This window comes from Symphalangus syndactylus, chromosome 22, assembly GCF_028878055.3.
Source record: "Symphalangus syndactylus isolate Jambi chromosome 22, NHGRI_mSymSyn1-v2.1_pri, whole genome shotgun sequence".
Lineage (NCBI taxonomy): Eukaryota > Metazoa > Chordata > Mammalia > Primates > Hylobatidae > Symphalangus > Symphalangus syndactylus.
In genome coordinates, this window is record NC_072444.2 from 57,107,538 (window position 1) to 57,128,408 (window position 20,871).

At 41.2% G+C, this 20,871-nt stretch overlaps 1 protein-coding gene across 7 annotated transcripts in view; it reads left to right on the top strand.

Moving 5' to 3' along the window:
- The window catches only part of SLC35F5 (solute carrier family 35 member F5), a 121,960-nt gene that overhangs the window by 58,491 nt on the left and 42,598 nt on the right, over positions 1–20,871 (top strand). Inside the window, exon 17 of one of the 7 annotated variants that reach the window (XR_008653984.2) lies at positions 2,497–2,625. The exons of the other annotated variants lie outside the window; for them this stretch is intronic. The gene's annotated coding sequence lies outside the window, so the exon portion shown is untranslated. Of the gene's footprint in view, positions 1–2,496; positions 2,626–20,871 lie in introns of those variants that run through there. 7 annotated transcript variants of the gene reach the window in all.

The following is a 20,871-nucleotide window of genomic DNA, read 5'->3' on the forward strand; positions in this document are numbered from 1 at the left end:
AAATACATTTTTCCTATGCCTAAGAATATACATAAGCTAATTTGTTCCATAATTAGAAAAATCATTGCTTTTAACATATGGACTGTAACAATGGGGTCGTAACTCATGAGTCATGTGACACATTGTTTCCCTTTGGTGAAGTTTTACTTTAAGATCTGTTGAGTATATCCAGGGAGAGAAAGAGATGAAGGTCAAGACATGCTTATTTTTACAGAGGAGAGAGAGAGAGAGAGATTCATTAAACTTTGAGTTATACTTTATTTTTATTTATTTTTTTTTGAGATGGGGTCTTGCTCTGTCTCCCAGGCTGGAGTGCAGTGGCATGATCTTGGCTCATTGCAACCTCCACCACCAGGGCTCAAGTGATTCTCCCACCTCAGCCTCTTGGGTTGCTGGGACTACAGGTGCACACCAACAAGCCTGGCTAAGTTTTTTGATTTTTGGTAGAGTTGAGGTCTTGCTGTGTTGCCCAGGCTGGTCTCGAATGCCTGGCCTCAAGCAATCTGCCTGCCTTGGCTTCCCAAAGTGCTAGGATTACAGATGTGAGCCACTGTGCCTGGCCCATATTTTATTCAGTAGGAATCTTTGCTATTTGCTATGATTTTTAATTCTTCTTGCATCTTAATTTTGCTTCCCCAATGAGTATGTTAAATGTTCTTTAAAATCTTCCTGTAAAAAAATCATAAATATATTAAACAGCAGTTCTCTAATTGAATGTGCTAATTTGATAAATATTTGAGTGGATACCTACTATTTGCAAAGCTTCAGGGAATACAGTGATGAATAAGATAGTCTTTTTTTTTTTTTTTTTTTTTTTGAGACAGAGTCTTGCTCTGTCTCCCAGGCTGGAGTGCAGTGGTGTGATCTCGGCTCACTGCAACCTCCGCTTCCTGGGTTTCAAGTGATTCTCCTGCTTCAGCCTCCCAAGTAGCTTAGATTACAGAAGCACATTACCATGCTTGGCTAATTTCTGTATTTTTAGTAGACATAGTTTCACCATGTTGGCCAGGCTGGTCTCGAACTCCTGAGTTCAAGTGATCCTGCCCTTTTCGGCCGCCCAAAGTGCTGGGATTACAGGTGTGAGACACTGTGCTTGGTCAGTAAGATAGTCTTTAATGTCAAGGAGTTTATGCTATTTTTCTTGGCGGAGGTGATAAGAAAATATGTAAAAACAATAAACATAGGTTACAGTAGTTGCCATCAAAGGAATGGGGAAAGGCTTTTTACCAAGCTCGTCTAGCTTGCGGACCGCAGGCTGCATGTGGGCCAACACAAATTCATAAACTCTCTTTAGACATTATGAGATTTTTTTTTTTTTTCAGCTCACCAGCCATCATTAGTATTAGTGTATCTTATGTGTGGCCCAGGAAGCCAAAAGATCGGACACCCTTGCACAGAGAAAGTAGAATTTGAGATGAACTTGAAGGTTGAAATTAAACTTAGAGAGATGTTGTTGGCAGGCAGGAGACAGGAAGCAAATAACTGCAGAGAGTTGGAGAAATTTGTTAGTCTTTGGGGAAAAGCAAGTAGTTCAGTCTGGCAGGAGTTGGAATAAGTGTTAGGGAATAATGGGAAATAGAAAAGCAAATTGTGAAATACTGTGTATCAGTCGGCTTAGGCAGTTAAACTGCAGTAACAAAGGACTCTCCAAATCACAGCAATACTACAAGCTTATTTCTCTCTTACATTACATTTCCCTTGTGGGTATCTGTAGCTCTGCTCCGTGGCTTTGTTCAGGGGTCAGGCTGAAGAGGCAGCTTCAATCTGGGTTATCATCAATTCTGGCCAAGGGAAAGAAAATATGGCAGAACTGTTCCATGGTTTTCATAGTGTCCGCTTGACAGTGGCGTATGTTACGGCTGTTCACGTTTCATTGGCCAAAGCAAGTCACTTGGCCATGCCTGCCATCCTTGGGAAAGGGGAAATATCCTCTTACAGGAAAGGACAAAAAATATATAAAACAATTTACCAAAAGCCTTGAAAGCCAGTCTGAGTCTTTTGCATTTAAATCATTAGATGGTTTGGAGCCATGGCAAGTTTCTGGACAAGATAATATGGCTTAGTAAAACAAACAAACAAAAACATCAGGGTGTTTTTTTGTTTGTTTTTTTTTGTTTTTTTGTTTTTTTGAGATGGAGTCTCGCTCTGTCGCCCAGGCTGGAGTGCAGTGGCGCGATCTCGGCTCACCTCAAGCTCCGCCTCCCAGGTTCACGCCATTCTCCTGCCTCAGCCTCCCGAGTAGCTGGGACTACAGGCGCCCACCACCATGCCCAGTTAATTTTTTGTATTTTAGTAGAGACGGAGTTTCACCATGTTAGCCAGTGTGATCTCGATCCCCTGACCTCGTGATCCACCCGCCTCGGCCTCCCAAAGTGCTGAGATTACAGGCTTGAGCCACCGCGCCCAGCCCAGGGTGGTTTTTATATTGTGTGTGTGTTTGTGTGTATGTGTGTGCATGTACATAAAAATTATTTAGGGTATTTATTATAAATGCAGGTTCCAGGATTCCAGAAGGTCTGATTCAGGGAGCTTAGGAATCTGCCCGGTAGCAAGCAGCCAGGTGGAGAGGATGTAGATTGTCCACAGACCTCATTTTATAAAACCCTGGATCAAGGAATAAATGGAGAGTGCTCAGGCAAATGCAGGTAAGATGGGGCAGTGAGTGAGGGAACGGCAGGTAGGTCGTGAGTGCAGAGGCCCAGATGCAATGTGGGCACATGGTAAATGGCCAGTACGGAGGCAGATAGATAAAGAGAGAACAGATGGAACTAGAATTACTCAACGTGGGAGGCTATGGTGCAAACAGCCAGGAAACAGGGTAGTGGAAGGGGCAAATCTTGGGAGCTGAGATTAGGAATATCAGGGGATCTTGATCTTCCCTGAGAAGGAGGAGGCAAGCCTAGCTGATGCAAGAAAAAGCTGAGAACTTGAGAGCAGAGGCAATAAACCAGAAGTCACAGGAAACTCAATGCTTGTAAGCAGCTATGCAAAACTGTTGACTAAAAGCGACCACATAAATTTGATTTTGCATTCGGCCAGAAGAGGGCACTACAGTAGCACATATGCTGATGTCTGGGCTCGGCCGCCCAAACTTGAGTAATGCCAGCTCCTGTCCAGTAGGATTATTAACCCGACCCACAGTGCAGTATTTTGGGCGATTCATTTATTACTTTTATAGCCGTGAACCTTTTTAGAAGGAACTTTAAGGTTTGTATTTAATTATTAACGAATCTAGGGTTTTCTTTTTTTTTTTGAACTGCCAATTCCTATAGTCAAAAAGAAATTAATTCCACGGAGTTTAAGGGAATTATTACCCATTTATTGTCGTCACTTGAGGCATGGAGAGGAGATTAGGACAGAGAGGAGAAAAGACCTAGAAGACAGAAAAGTGCATTTGAGGCATGACTTCTGGGAGTGTAACTGCTGAGCCCAAAGGGTTGGAATCTAACTTTTTTTTTTTTTTTTTTGAGATAGTAAGGGTTGCTCTGTCGCCCAGGCTGGAGTGCAGTGGCTTGATCTCGGCTCACTGCAACCTCCGCCTCCCAGGTTCAAATGATTCTTCTGCCTCAGCCTCCTGAGTAGCTGAGATTACAGGCATGCGCCACCATGCCCAACTAATTTTTGTATTTTTGGTAGAGACGGGGTTTCACCATTTGGCCAGGCTGGTCTCGAACTGCTGACCTCAAGTGATCCACCCGCCTCAGCCTCCCAAAGTGCTGGGATTACAGGCATGAGCCACCGCGCCTGGCCTATTTTTATGACCCAATAATATTCCATTGTGTGGACAAACTACATTTTGTTGATCTGTTCACTAGTTGTTGGGTGTTCGGGTTGTTTCCACCTTTTGGCTATTATGAACGTGCTGCTGCGAATGTTCATGTTCAGGCTTCTGTGTGGACGCGTTTTTATTTCTCCTGGATATATACCCGAGAGTAGAATTGCTGGATGGAATGGTAAGTCAGTATTTAATGTTTTGAGGAACTGCCCAGCTGTTCTACAGTGGCTGCACCATTTTTCCTTTCCACCAGCAACATATGAGTGTTGCAGTTTTTCCACATCCTCAAGAACATTTGTTATGCTCTGTTTTTTCGGGGCTTTCTTGTTTTCATACAGCCTTACTCGTAAGTCGAAGTGGTACATCACTGTGATTTTTTGGTTTTGTTTTTATGGTCTATGCTTGATATAGTTACTCTTACATGTCAACTTGACTGGGTGACGGGATACCCTGCTGGTTGGTTAAACCTTACTTCTGGTGTGTTTATGAGGGTGTTCCCAGAAAAGATTAGCATTTGAATGGTTGGACTGAGTAAAGAAGATGGTCAACATGGGTGGGCATTATCAATCTACCAAGGGCCTGAATAAAACAAGACGGCAGAGGAAGGTTGAATTAACTCTGCTTGACTACTGAGGTGGGACATCAATCTTCTCCAGCCCTCACCACTCCTGGTTCTCAGGCCTTAAGACCTGGACTAGAATCTACACCATTGATTCTGCACCTCTCGGACTTTTGGATACCACAGGCTTTCCTAGGGGTCCAGTTCACAGGTGGTTCGCAGCGGGACTTAGCCTCCAGAATCATGTGATGCAATCAGTATCTTTTTAATTTAATTTAATTTAATTTTACTTTAAGTTCTGGGATATATGTGCAGAATGTGCAGGTTTGTTACATAGGTATGCATATGCCATGGTGGTTTGCTGCACCTATCAACCTGTCATCTAGGTTTTAAGCCCCACATGCATTAGGTATTTGTCCTAATGCTCTCTCTCCCCTTTCCCTCCACCCCTCAATAGGCCCCGGTGTGTGATGTTCCCCTCCCTGTGTCCATGTATTCTTATTGTTCAACTCCCACTCATGAGTGAGACATGTGGTGTTTAGTTTTTTGTTCCTGTGTTAGTTTGCTGAGAATGATGGTTTCCAGCTTTATCCATGACCCTGCAAAGGATATGAACTCATTCTTTTTCATGGTTGCATAGTATTCCATGATGTATATGTCTCACATTTTCTTTATCTGGTCTGTCATTGATGGGCATTTGGGTTGGTTCCAAGACTTTACTATTGTAAATAGTGCTGCAGTAAACACACGTGTACATGTGTCTTTATAGTAGAATGATTTATAATCCTTTGGGTATATACCCAGTAATGGGATGGCTGGGTCAAATGGTATTTCTGGTTCTAGATGAGCCAATCAATATCTTATAAACAAGCAAACAAACAAATTCTACTTGTTCTGTTTCTCTGGAGAACCCTGACTACTACAATGTTTTAATTATTTCTTTCTTACTGTGGTAAAATATGCAGCACATAAAAGTTATAATTTTAGCCTGTTGTTGTTGCTGTTGTGAGACAAAGTCTCACTCTTGCCCAGGCTGGAGTGCAGTGGTGCAGTCACAGCTCACTGCAGCCTCAACCTCCCAGGCTCAAGCAATCCTCCCACCTCAGCCTTCCGAATAGCTAGGACTACTGGCATGCACCACTACACCCAGCTATTTTTTTATTTTTTGTAGAGCTGGGTTCTCCCTATGTTGCCCCGGCTGGTCTTGAACTCCTGGGCTCAAGGGATCCTTTCACTTTGGCCTCCGAAAGAGCTGGGATTACAGGTGTGAACCACTGCACCTGGCCTATTTGAGGCATTTTTAATTGTACAGCTCTGCAGCCTTCATGACATTCGCATTGTTCGCATCATGGTGGTTTTGGTTTGCATTTCCCTGATGATTCATGATGTTGGGCATCTTTTTCCTGGGCTTGCTGGCAGGAAGCATTTGTATATCCTCCTTGGAGAACTGTCTGTTTGAGATCTTTGCTCATGTTTGATTTGGGTTGTGTTTTTATTGTTGAGTTGTGACTATTCTTTATATATTCTGGATACTTCTCTCAATTGTAATGGCAGGATTTTAGTTTATGGAGGTGACTGAATGATGATGTGGAGAGGCCAATGCTACTGAAAGAAGAGTTTTATTATAGTTCCTGGGAGGAGGGGACATGCCACAACACACAGGGCCACAGCGAAAGCATTAGGATGGTCAAGAGGCAAAAGATGAGTGAGAAGGCATGGACCAGAGCCCTTACTGGAGTTTCTGCAGGAAAGGCGAGGCAGGGCCAGGCCATCAGTTTAGGACTGGCTACTTTGAATACCATGGGTGAGCCTGGGCTATAGGGGTGGTCTCTAGTTGCCTGGAACTTGGCCTTGGGATGATTTAGGATAAGGGAAGTATTGGTTTGGTGTGTGAGAGTTATATAGAAGGCAGGTGGAGGCACAGACTTGGATCAGCCTGTCTGCACATGAAAGGAGAATTCCAGGCAAGTTGATGTATATTTGGACAATTGTTTCATAATGCATTTCCATGTTTTTGGAAACAGTGAATCAAATGTGGACGGGAATGAGTCTTCCTCACTTGCCTCCCACACCTAGCCTTGCCTCACTGTGGGAATGCCCCATCCTTGGAGGGGAATGCCCCTTCTTGAAGGAGAGAGGTAAACACTTGTCTGCTGGCCTTGCAGTTACTAGATGCCAAATAGACATAAAGGGGAAATTTAAGGCCAGGCGCGGTGGCTCATGCCTGTAATCCCAGTACTTTGGGAGGCCAAGGCGGGCAGATCACTTGAGGTCTGATCACTTGAGGTCAGGAGTTTGAGACCAGCCTGGTCAAAATGGTGAAACCCCATCTTTACTAAACATAAAGAAATTAGCCAGGTGTGGTGGCGTGTGCCTGTAATCCCAGCTAATTGGGAGGCTGAGGCAGGAGAATTGCTTGAACATGGGAGGCGGAGGTTTCAGTGAGTTGAGATCGCGCCACTGCACTCCAACCTGGGCAACAGAGCGAGACTCCATCTCAAAAATATATATATATATAGGAACTCACAGGACAATATTAGACAGACCCTGAACAGATATGTATAGTTGGCAAACATATTCTCTCATTCTGTGGGTTGTCATTTCACTTTTTTGATAGAGTTCTTCAATGCACAAAAGTTTAAAATTTTGTTGAAATTCATTTCATCTATGTTTTTCTCTTGTTGCTTGAGCTTCTGACACACACTGTGAGGGAGTCGGCATTCTCAGAACAAAGAACCCATTGCCAAATCTAAGATCATCAGGATTTATCCCTGTGTATTCTCTTACATTTAGGCCTTTGTTTCATTTTGAGTTAATTTTTTATATGGTGTGAGGTAAGGCTATATCTTATAAAAATTTTTAGGTTATAAAGTGGTAAGCCAAAGCCTACAAAGGACAATTTGGTGATATTTATTGCAAATGTATATCCCTCCCAATTCTATTTCTAGGAATTTATTCTGTAGATACAACGCAAAAGATGTATGTGTAAGGTAATTCACTGCAACATTCTTTTTTTTTTTTAATAATAGTAAAGCATTGTAAACAGTCCACATGTCCCTCAATAGAGGCTTTGAAATAAATTGTGCAAAGATAAAATACTATAGGGCTACAAAAAATGAATTTCTATATGTGCTGCTTTGGAAAGCTCTCCAAAAAATATGGTTCAATGAAAAGAAAAACAAGGTTTATAACAGAATACATTTTTGATGTCTGAAACATTTGGGACAATAAGATGCACATTTATTTTTGAAGATTTTAGATTTTTTTTTTTTTTTTTTTTGAGACAGAGCCTGCGCTCTCTCACTCAAGCTGGAGTGCAGTGGTGCAGTCTTGGCTTACTGAAACCTCCGCCTCCTGGGTTCAAGTGATTCTCCCGCCTCAGCCTCCTGAGTAGCTAGGATTGCAGGCGCATGCCACCACATCGGCTGATTTTTGTATTTTTAGTACAGAGGGGGTTTCCCTATGTTGGTCAGGCTGGTTTCAAACTCCTGGCCTCAAATGATCCATCCTCCTCAGCCTCCCAAAGTGCTGGGGTTACAGGCATGAGCCACCACGCCTGGCCTAAGTTTTAAAAAAAATTTTAATTAAAAAATAATTGCATGTATTTATGGGATACGATGTGATGTTTTGATACACATATCCACTGGGGAATGATACAACCAGGCTAATTAGCATATCCATCACCTCCAATAGTTACCATTTCTTTGTGGTGAGAACATTTAAAATCCTCTCCTTCAGGTCTTTTGAAATACACAATACATTAGTATTAACTATAGTCACCACGTGGTGCAATAGAGCACCAGAGCTTAATCCTTCTAACTGATGATAACTTTGTACCCATTGACCAACCTATCCCCCTTCCCTGCCTGCCCCTCCCTCCAGCCTCTGGTAACCATCATTCTACTCTCCACTTCTGTGAGTGTGATGTTTTTAGAGTCCACATGTAAGTGAGGTCATGCAGAATTTTCACTCTGTATATGCACGTGTCTTATGTACAAATAAAGAAGTTCTGCCAATTTTAAGATACCAAGGATGGGGCATTCCCACAGCGAGGCAGGCGCTGGGTGCAGGAGGTAAGTGAGGGAGTGTTGTTCCAGTCCAGATTTGATTCACTATTTCTGAAAACATGGAAATGCATTACCAAACAATTGGACAAATATACATTAAAATTTAAAAAGAACCTTCTGCAGAAAAGAAAGGAGCAATGGGGATAAAACAGCCACATTGTCATGGGTGTTGCATGTATAACATTTTGTTCCAGTTGAAGCTCCGTGTTTTCTTAGCGGGTTTTCTCATGACTACTGATGTACTAAGTACAATCACACCGGAGCTGGCCAAGGTTAGACTGCGGGCAGTGGCCATGGATGTCGAATAACAGCCCTGGCCTTGTCCACACAGTAAAGAGCAGACCTCACATGGGATGGTTTACCATCAAGGGGTCCTGACAGAAAGGCTGTTCTAGAACCCCTCTCACTTAAAGAGCACAAATCCGAATGAATACATAGTTTTATTGTTTTACCAGTAAGGTTCTTGACACTGATGACTTACCTTCCTATCCCCAGGGAACAGACGGTAAGTGTCCTTGAGAAGAATATCCCTTCACAGCAAATTCACATCTGTCCTTCAGCCTAGAGAGATCAGACAGAGATGAAGACCTCACCACTAAAGACCCACTCTCCTAGCTGTTTTGGAGAGGTCGCTCTTGTCTTTATAAAGTTCTGAAGTTGTCTCTTGGCATATTTCCCTCCCCTCAAATCCTTATAAAAACAGGTGCGGCTAAAGCCTGTCTTTGCTGAAAGAACACTCTCTTCCTTAATAGAAAATTCTCTATTGAAAATGTATTTTCTCTGGCTGGGCGCAGTGGCTCACTCCTGTAATCCCAGCACTTTGACAGGCTAAGGCATGTGGATCACACGGTCAGGAGATCAAGACCAGCCTGGCCAACAAGGTGAAATCCTGTCTGTACTAAAAATACACAAATTAGCTGGGTGTGGTGGTGCATGCCTGTAATCCCGGCTACTCGGGAGGCTGAGGCAGGAGAATAGCTTGAACCAGGGAGTTGGAGGTTGCGGTGAGCCGAGATCCTGCCACTGCACTCCAGCCTGGCGACAAAGTGAGACTCCATCTCGAAAAAAAAAAAAAGAAAAGAAAGAAAGTATTTTCCCTTTCTGGCTTCTGTGGTTAGTGGTGCAACAGTAGCAAAACTGGTCCCAGACATGTGAGCGGGAGGCAGGAAATCTGCAAACTGACAATAGTCACTATGTGTACTTTTCACCCTTTTTGTGTGTGCTAGACCAGAGGCCCATGCTGGCATGCCGTTCTGACACGCACTGTGAGGGAGTTGACATTCTCAGAACAAATGCCTCATGTGTGGAAGCTGGAGGAGTGCCATATGAAGGAGGCAGGCCAAATTCCTTCTATTTTTATCCTCCTTCCAGTAGGAGCCCCAGATGTCAACTCCAGAAGTGTGGAACTGTGCTGTACCAGAGTGCCTAGAGAAGTGGTTGGGGAACTGTGGGAGGGGGAGAAGATAATATTGGTATAATAAAATCAAATGTGGGGCTGGGCATAGTAGCTCACGCCTATAATCCCAGCATTTTGGGAGGCCAAGGTGGGTGAATCACTTGAGGTCAGGGGTTCAAGACCAGCCTGACCAACATGGTGAAACCCTGTCTCTACAAAAAAAATACAAAAATTAGCCAGGCGTGGTGGTGCCTACCTTTAGTCCCAGCTACTCTGGAGGCTAAGGTAGGAGAATGGCTTGAACTCAGGAGGCGGAGGTTTCAGTGAGCTGAGATCGTGCCACTGCACTCCAGCCTAGGTGACAGAGTGAAACCCTGTCTCAACAAACACACACACACACACAAAGAAAAATGAAAAAATCAAACTTGAAAGAGAACTCCATTAAAAAGAAAAAACTGATTTTATAACTATAATAAAAATAAACTATAAATATAATAAAATGCCATGGAGTCTTTTTCTAACTCTGAAGAAAAAAAATTGTCATCTAAAAGACAAATTCTGGATCCAAACACCAGAAAAGTTATCAAGAAATGAATGGCTTCTTTAGAAGACAAAGAATGTTGTAACTAGAAGTGAAAGGAAAGTCATCTACAGCTATGCTTGGAGATGTTGGTCTTTTCATAGCATGGTCTTTTTGTGGCATGCAGCAGTGAGGGCAGAGAAACCATTAGGGAACTTTGAAGCCTTGATTTGCTTTTGCTAGGGATTCCTTTTCTTCTCTGGTAGTGGAGGAGCTATGAGGGAATGGAGCTTCTGAGAGCCAGGTGGCTGGAGAAGCTCCATTTTGAAAAATAGGAATGAGCATTGGTGAATGCAAGGCATACAACCCTACTTTGTGGCTCCTGTCTTGTGGCTGGCACGAGACCCCACATGCATCCTTTCCACTTCGACTCAAAGTAAAATCAGATTGTTTGCTTTATTGTTTGAAAAACGCTCAGTTGTTATTCCTGTTGGATCAGTTTTACCAACTGCATTCCATCCTCTGGGTTTGAGAACCTGGAGGCCATTTGACCACATTTCTTCACCCCATGTCTCCAGAAGTCACCAAAATGTAGCTAAATCTTTCTTGGTGGAGTTAAGCTTTTTTTATTTTATTTTTGCAGAAGTCTTAAAAGAAAGATTAAAGGAACTCTACTTCTATCTTCCATTCATTGCTGGGGTCCTCTTATCTTTGATAAGAAACCACATCACCTTTTGATTAAAATCTCCAGAGACGTGAACTCACCTCCACTAAAGAGAAGTCCAGTCATAGGTGGATAGCTCTCTGGTTTCCCACATTTCCTTGCGTTTCACTATTTTGCTTCCCTAAGAGCTTGGTGTTGCCCTATTGAGCAAGGCTGACTCTTCTTTCTTTTGATGGCCCTTCAAATATGGGAAGTTAGTTCTCATGTCTATCCTGTGAGCTATTTCCAAAGTGAGTCACACCTTTCCCCAGGATTGTGGCCCCATCTGCCATTTGGATCTTCAAACTGCCGAAGCCTCCTGCAATCAGGCTTGCACATTGACCCTAGGTTTATCTAAAAACAGCTTTTCCTTTGCGATCCCTTGTTGAAACATCAACAAAGTGTTCCTGTTACACAAAAACACATTTCCTGCTGAGACTTTTTTTTTTTCCCCTCCAACAGCCCTATGATTGGTTTATAACCTGGGTCTCTATTTCCCAATAAAGCCATCACCTGCTCTGGTTAGGCAACCTTCACAGTGGTCCCTCCACTTACTTTGCTCATCTCTCAGCTTCTCACCATATGCATTCCTGGGCTTCCTCATCTGGCAAGCTTTACATTGCTTTCTCCAGAATCATATATTTTTTTGTAAGCTTAAATATCACCTTCTCTATAAAGCCTATCCTGAGCAACATTAGTCTCAATTATGTGACATGTATTTTGAATGTGTCCTCATAAGTGAATGTCTTCAGTCAGGTTCCCGAGGAAACAAACTATGAAATGGAGATTTGCATGCAGGATGTTTATGGGGTGTAGTCTCAAATACAAACCGGAGGGGAAGTAAAGGAAGAAGGATTGGATACAGGGTAAATTTGAACTGCGATGTGGTTGCAACAGAAACTTCAGCAAAGTCATGGGGCACCCTGGAGCTGGGATTGCCTGTTGAGGCCGGCAGGCCAGACTTTCTATTGCTGTATGGACCTGTCATTGGATGTGGGCTGCCTCCTGTGAGAAGCAAAATCTTGAGCCAGCAGGTTTCTTTTGCAGAGAACAGTTTCTGGGGAGGAACTGGCTGTGAGTTCTCAGCAAGCAGCACTCCCAACAGCTGGGAAGATGAAGATGAGTCTCTCAGCTCTGAGGATTGTCTGGGTGGAAATTCTTAACATGAACAACATGCAGTTGAGAACAACCTAGCTTGTGCTTGTCTAGATGTACAAGAGCTTCAGGTGATTATTTTGTACCTCTTGGTAAGAATGACTGTTCTAGCCCTTCGATGACTCTATGGACCCATAGATGTTTGTGGGTGTTCTTTACTATCTAACAGAGGACAGCGTATTGAGAGGAGACAGGTAGATATAGGTCAAAATAGTTGAAGGTGGTTAAAAATTGAAATGCCATGAATATTGTATGCAGTTTCGATATATGTTTTTTTGCCTTACAAATTAGGAACTTTCTACAATTTGATTGTGAGAAAAATATTTAAATGTAACCCTATAGATTCCAGATTTTAAAAATTGATGAGTTTAATTTTATTATTACATGTGGTATATTCAACAGTATATTACATACAGAAAAAATATACAGATCCTAGGTATACAGCTTGATACATTTTCACTTAGTGAATAAACCCATATATCCGGCATGCAGATCAAGAATGAGAACTTTACCTTATCCGAGAAGTATTCATGTACCCTTTGCAGTTTCTCTAGTTGTAATGAAGAGTAACCTCTCTCTTGACTTCCTGCACCATAGGTTAGTTTGCTTGCTCTTGATATTCATGTAAACGGAATTATACAGTGTGTCACTTTCACAAACTTGTGCTCAACGTTATGAATGTGAGTCATTCATGTTGTGATGCACAGTTGTAATCCATTCATTCTTCACAATATATTTATCTATTCTACTATAGATGGACATTTGGTTGTTTCGAATTTGGGGATATTATGATTAGTGAGACTACGGACCTTCTTTTATCTATCTTTTAGTGAACCTGTATATGCACTTCTGTTGTTTATATATCTAGGAATACAATTGCTGAACTATACATATAGAAATGTTCTTTTACTTACAATGGAATTATGTCCTAATAAACCCATCATAAGTTGAAAATACTATTAAATTGAAAATACATTTGATACACTTAATCTACAGAACACCATAGCCTAGCCTAACCTACCTTAAATGTGCTCAGAAAACCTTACATTAGCATACAGCAGGGCAAAATCATCTGGCAGTGTAGTACACCACACAGTATCCGTTGGTTATCCTCATGATTATATGACTGACTGGGAGCTGTTGCTCCCTGCACTGCCTAGCATCATGAGAGAGCACTGTTCTGCATATCGCTAGCCCAGGAAAATATCAAAATTCAAAGTATGCCTCCAGCTGGGTGGAGATGACACCTATAATCCCACCTATAATCGGAGGCTGAGGTGGGCAGATCACCTGAGGTCAGGAGTTCAAGACCAGCCTGGCCAACATGGAGAAACCTTATCTCTAAAAACCCCATCTAAAAATTAGCCGGGCATAGTGGCGGGCACCTGTAATCCCAGCTACTAGGGTGGCTGAGGTGGGAGAATCGCTTGAACCCGGGAAATGAAGTTTGCAGTGAGCTGAGATCATGCCATTGGACTCCAGTCTGGGTGACAGAGCGAGACTCTGTCTCAAATCAAAACAAAACAAAAGTATGTCTTCTACTGAATGTGTATAACTTTTGCACCATGTATGTTTAAAAATCATCAGCTGAGTCATCACAAGTCAAGGACTATCTGCACATATGTTTAGCTTTTCTAGATACTGTCAAACAGCTTTCCAAAGTGGTGGTACCAGTTTACCTGCCCATCAGAAGAGTATGAGAGTTCTAACTGCTTCACAGTCTTGCCAACATGTGCTTTTATCTGTTTCTTTCATTTTGGCTATTTTGGTGTATATGTAGTAGTGTTACATTGTGGTTTTAATTTGAATTTCCCTGATGACTAATGAAGCTGAACATTCTTTTAATGTGTATTGAGCATTTCCTTCAAAAATCAGTTTTTTATTTTATTTTATTTTATTTTTTTTGAGACAGGGCCTTGCCCTGTTACCCAGGCTGGAGTGCAGTGGTGCGATCGTGGCTCACTGCAGCCTCAACCTGCTGGGCTCAAGTGATCCTCTCACCTCAGCCTCCTGAGTAGCTAGGACTACAGGCACGCACCACCACACTTGGCTAATTTTTGTATTTTTTGTAGAGACAGGGTTTTGCCATGTTGACCAGACTGGTCTTGAACTCCTGGGCTCAAGTCATCCCCCCACCTCAGTCTTCCAAAATGCTGGGATTATAGGTGTGAGCCAACAATGCCTGTGATGCTTAAGTCTTTTGCCCATTTTTCTGTTGAGTTGTCTGAGCTGAGCAAAGGCTGTTTTATGATATGATGTCATGGATTTGTATTTATTAACATATAAAGATGCTCATGATACTGGAAGAGAAAGTAAAAATTATAATGGCTATAACACAGCTTGCTTAATATAATCATATTGTCTTAGTCCATTTTCTGTTACTATAACAAAATACCACAGACTGGGTAATTTATAAAGAAAAGTAGGTTATTCATCTCATGGTTCTGGAGGCTGGGAAATCCAAGAGCATGGTTTTGGCATCCGGTGAGGCTTCCTTGCTGAGTCATAACATGGCAGAGGGCATCATATTATAATGTGATATAGCAGCTCAAGTCTCTCTTCTTCTAATAAAACCACCAGTCCCGTCATGGGGGCCCCACCTGATAACCTTATCTAATCCTAATTACCTCCTAAGGGTTCTACCTCCAGTCAATGTATAAATTTGGGAATTCAGTTGCCAATACATGAAATTTGGGGGACACGTTCAAATCTTACACGTTTTTATTTATAGTTATATAAACTTGAAGGATAATACACTAAAATATGATCTGTAACTCTCTCTGGTTGGGAAGATTATGAACAGTTTTAACTACTTTCTAGCTACGCTTATTTGTTTTTTCTTCATTTGTTTTAATAACAAGCATAGATTACTTTTATAATCTGGAAAAACAATAAAACTGGTTTTATTTGGAAACAAACAATCAAAACTCAGAATGAAACAAAACCTTCTCAGCAGGTGCAGGTTTGGCTTAGCCATCAGCCCTGTCCCATCTGGAGCTCCAAGAGACACTGAGGAATAGTGTCCTCTCTGGGCATGTTTTGAAAGTTTGAGTTAGGAGAAGAGAGTGTAAAAATGAAGAATTGCTTTTATTGCCCTATAGCCATGTGCTCCCTCCCACCCCACTGAGCCTGGAAGATGATCAGTGCCATAAAAACTGGCTAATTACTTAAATTGCCCCTTCTTTGTGGGAGTGAACTTTCTCAGCGCCATCAACTGGGCTTATTTGCTCTGATGACTGGAGTCCTGCTGTTAGCTAGGATGAGGAAAGCACATTATTACAGTGTGTAAGTATAATGCTTTTGTTTACATTTCACAAGGCAAACAGAGTGACTTCCGGTCTTATGTAACCTGGATTTCTACCAGAACCAGGGCTAGGAAACACATGATACTTCCCTCTGTTTCCCATTTTGTTCTATTTGGTCCTACTAACCCATAAATCAAAAACAAATATGAAACCACCCTGCCCTTAATATACAGCTTCTAAAACTTTTTGAAACAGTTTTAAATTTCTAGAAAAGTTGCTAGTGCAAAGAACATTTACCCCCGGACCGCCTGAGAGGAAGTTGTCCACATGATTATCCATCACTCGAAATAATTTATTATTTTCCACAAAGAGGGTCATTTTCTTACATAACAAGAATACAACCACTAAAATTGGGAGATTGACACTGAAACATTAATACCATCCAAATTCAAATTTCTTTAGCTTTCCCATATAATGTCTCTTATAGCAAAAAATCCAGTTCGGATGTATGCATTGCATTAAATAACTGAGTTTGTGATGACTGTGTTGAAAACTAGCATCTCTTTAAAATCTGAGCAGTCCTTGGCCAGGCCTTCTTGTCTCTGTCCCAGGAAGACTTCTTCCCTCTCCTCTACCACTCCCAGGAAGGTGCCATGGATACTTGGTCTTGAGGGGCACAGACACAGGAAGAGTGCTGATGCTGCAAAAAAGAAGGGCAGGCTTGGCATGGGAAAGCAGGGTGGAGACAGGAATGTGGGGCAGAGAATCCTCCCATGATGGGGATAGCACCGAGGAAATGTCAACTAAGCCCCATATAAAATTCTCCATCTCTGCCTTTAATTTTTTCTCTGTCTGTCTTCTATGTCTTCCTTTTTCCTATTCCTTCTACTTCCTTCTTCATACCTTTCTCGTTTTCAAACTCTTCCATCATTTTCCTGTACTTCTCCTCCCCTGTTTTCTTAGAAATTTCTTTTTCTTTTTTCTTTTTGCATTCCAACAAATGTAAATTTTAATAAAAAATACTCAGTATGGCAAAATGCTCACATCAACAGAGACATACCTTATACAGCACTCAGTATCTAGTAGACTCTCAAAAAATGTTTGTCCAGTTAAGCTTTTTTTGTTAACTACTGTCCTGAAGTATGATGTAGAAAAAACTTTTTGAGTTGCAAATTTTGGTATAATGTTTTTTCTCTCTTTGCTTCTGGCCCTGGACTTCTATTATTAATTATTACTAGAAATTCTCCTGAAATTAGATTTCAGGAAGAATTCTATGAGTAATACAGTAAATACCATGCCCATATCTGATTCAACTATACTGGGACACAAGGTAATAGCCCCGATATTTCTTGGAGTCCCTTCTTTTTTTTAAATTTTATTTTTTATTTTTTTAATTATTATTATTATACTTTAAGTTTTAGGGTACATGTGCACAATGTGCAGGTTTGTTACATATGTATCCATGTGCCATGTTGGTGTGCTGCACCCATTAACTCATCATTTAGCATTAGGTATATCTCCTAATGCTGTCCCTCCCCCACCCCCCATTGCACAACAGTCCTGGGAGTGTGATGTTCCCCTTCCTGTGTTCATGTGTTCTCATTGTTCAATTCCCACCTGAGTGAGAACATGCGGCGTTTGGTTTTTTGTCCTTGTGATAGTTTACCGAGAATGATGGTTTCCAGTTTCATCCATGTCCCTACAAAGGACATGAACTCATCCTTTTTTATGGCTACATAGTATTCCATGGTGTATATGTGCCACATTTTCTTAATCCAGTCTATCGTTGTTGGACATTTGGGTTGGTTCTAAGTCTTTGCTATTGTGAATAGTGCTGCAATAAACATACGTGTGCATGTGTCTTTATAGCAGCATGATTTACAGTCCTTTGGGTATATATCCAGTAATGGGATGGCTGGGTCAAATGGTATTTCTAGTTCTAGATCCCTGAGGAATCGCCACACTGACTTCCACAATGGTTGAACTAGTTTACAGTCCCACCAACAGTGTAAAAGTGTTCCTATTTCTCCAGATCCTCTCCAGCACCTGTTGTTTCCTGACTTTTTAATGATGGCCATTCTAACTGGTGTGAGATGGTATCTCATTGTGGTTTTGATTTGCATTTCTCTGATGGCCAGTGATGATGAGCATTTTTTCATGAGTTTTTTGGCTGCATAAATGTCTTCTTTTGAGAAGTGTCTGTTCATGTCCTTTGCCCACTTTTTGATGGAGTTGTTTGTTTTTTCTTGTAAATTTGTTTGAGTTCATTGTAGATTCTGGATATCAGCCCTTTGTCAGATGAGTAGGTTGTGAAAATTTTCTCCCATTTTGTAGGTTGCCTGTTCACTCTGATGGTAGTTTCTTTTGCTGTGCAGAAGCTCTTTAGTTTAATTAGATCCCATTTGTCAATTTTGGCTTTCGTTGCCATTGCTTTTGGTGTTTTAGACATGAAGTACTTGCCCATGCCTATGTCCTGAATGGTATTGCCTAGGTTTTCTTCTAGGGTTTTTATAGTTTTAGGTCTAACATGTAAGTCTTTAATCCATCTTGAATAATTTTTGTATAAGGCGTAAGGAAGGGATCCAGTTTCAGCTTTCTACATATGGCTAGCCAGTTTTCCCAGCACCATTTATTAAATAGGGAATCCTTTTCCCATTGCTTGTTTTTGTCAGGTTTGTCAAAGATCAGATAGTTGTAGATATGTGGCATTATTTCTGAGGGCTCTGTTCTGATCCATTTATCTCTGTCTCTGTTGTGGTACCAGTACCATGCTGTTTTGGTTACTGTAGCCTTGTAATATAGTTTGAAGTCAGGTAGCGTGATGCCTCCAGCTTTGTTCTTTTGGCTTAGGATTGACTTGGTGATGCGGGCTCTTTTTTGGTTCCATATGAACTTTAAAGTAGTTTTTCCCAATTCTGTGAAGAAAGTCATTGGTAGCTTGATGGGGATGGCATTGAATCTATAAATTACCTTGGGCAGTATGGCCATTTTCACGATATTGATTCTTCCAACCCCTGAGCATGGAATGTTCTTCCATTTGTTTGTATCCTCTTTTATTTCATTGAGCAGTGGTTTTTAGTTCTCCTTGAAGAGGTCCTTCACATCCCTTGTAAGTTGGATTCCTAGGTATTTTATTCTCTTTGAAGCAATCGTGAATGGGAGTTCACTCATGATTTGGCTCTCTGTTTGTCTGTGACTGGTGTACAAGAATGCTTGTGCTTTTTGTACATTGATTTTGTATCCTGAGAGTTTGCTGAAGTTACTTATCAGCTTAAGGAGATTTTGGGCTGAGACAATGGGGTTTTCTAGATATACAATCATATCATCTGCAAACAGGGACAATTTGACTTCCTCTTTTCCTAATTGAATACCCTTTATTTCCTTCTCCTGCCTGATTGCCCTGGCCAGAACTTCCAGCACTATGTTGAATATGAGTGGTGAGAGAGGGCATCCCTGTCTTGTGCCAGTTTTCAGAGGTAATGCTTCCAGTTTTTGCCCATTCAGTACGATATTGGCTGTGGGTTTGTGATAGATAGCTCTTATTATTTTGAGATATGTCCCATCAATACCTAATTTATTGAGAGTTTTTAGCGTGAAGTGTTGTTGAATTTTGTCAAAGGCCTTTTCTGCATCTATTGAGATAATCATGTGGTTTATGTCTTTGGTTCTGTTTATATGCTGGATTACATTTATTGATTTGCATATGTTGAACCAGCCTTGCATCCCAGGGATGAAGCCCACTTGATTATGGTGGATAAGCTTTTTGATGTGCTGCTGGATTCAGTTTGCCAGTATTTTATTGAGGATTTTTGCATCAATGTTCATTAAGGATATTGGTCTGAAATTCTCTTTTTTGGTTGTGTCCCTGCCAGGCTTTGGTATCAGGACGATGCTGGCTTCATAAAATGTGTTAGGGAGGATTCCCTCTTTTTCTATTGATTGGAATAGTTTCAGAAGGAATGGTACCAGTTCCTCCTTGTACCTCTGGTAGAATTCGGCTGTGAATCCATCAGGTCCTGGACTCTTTTTGGTTGGTAAGCTATTGATTATTGCCACAATTTCAGAGCCTGTTATTGGTCTATTCAGAGATTCAACTTCTTGCTGGTTTAGTCTTGGGAGGGTGTATTTGTCGAGGAATTTATCCATTTCTTCTAGATTTTCTAGTTTATTTGCGTAGAGGTGTTTGTAGTATTCTCTGATGGTAGATTGTATTTCTGTGGGATCGGTGGTGAGATCCCCTTTATCATTTTTTATTGCATCTATTTGATTCTTCTCTCTTTTCTTCTTTATTAGTCCTGCTAGTGGTCTATAAATTTTGTTGATCTTTTCAAAAAACCAGCTCCTGGATTCATTAATTTTTTTGAAGGGTTCTTTGTGTCTCTATTTCCTTCAGTTCTGCTCTGATTTTAGTTATTTCTTGCCTTCTGCTAGCTTTTGAATGTATTTGCTCTTGCTTTTCTAGTTCTTTTAATTGTGATGTTAGGGTGTCAATTTTGGATCTTTCCTGCTTTCTCTTGTGGGCATTTAGTGCTATCAATTGCCCTCTACACACTGCTTTGAATGTGTCCCAGAGATTCTGGTATGTTGTGTCTTTGTTCTCGTTGGTTTCAAAGAACATCTTTATTTCTACCTTCATTTCGTTATGTACCCAGTAGTCATTCAGGAGCAGGTTGTTCAGTTTCCATGTAGTTGAGCGGTTTTGAGTGAGTTTCTTAATCCTGAGTTCTAGTTTGCACTGTGGTCTGAGAGACAGTTTGTTATAATTTCTGTTTTTTTCATTTGCTGAGGAGAGCTTTACTTCCAACTATGTGGTCAATTTTGGAATAGGTGTGGTGTGGTGCTGAAAAAAATGTATATTCTGTTGATTTGGGGTGGAGAGTTCTGTAGATGTCTATTAGGTCTGCTTGGTGCAGAGCTGAGTTCAACTCCTGGGTATCCTTGTTAACTTTCTGTCTCATTGATCTGTCGAATGTTGACAGTGGGGTGTTAAAATCTCCCATTATGATTGTGTGGGAGTCTAAGTCTCTTTGTAGGTCACTCAGGACTTGCTTTATGAATCTGGGTGCTCCTGTGTTGGGTGCATATATATTTAGGATAGTTAGCTCTTCTTGTTGAATTGATCCCTTTACCATTATGTAATGGCCTTCTTTGTCTCTTTTGATCTTTGTTGGTTTAAAGTCTATTTTATCAGAGACTAGGATTGTAACCCCTGCCTTTTTTTGTTTCCCATTTGCTTGATAGATCTTCCTCCATCCCTTTATTTTGAGTCTATGTGTGTCTCTGCGCGCGAGATGGGTTTCCTGAATACAGCACACTGATGGATCTTGATTCTTTATCCAATTTGCCAGTCTGTGTCTTTTAATTGGAGCATTTAGCCCATTTACATTTAAAGTTAATATTGTTATGTGTGAATCTGATCCTGTCATTATGATGTTAGTTGGTTATTTTTCT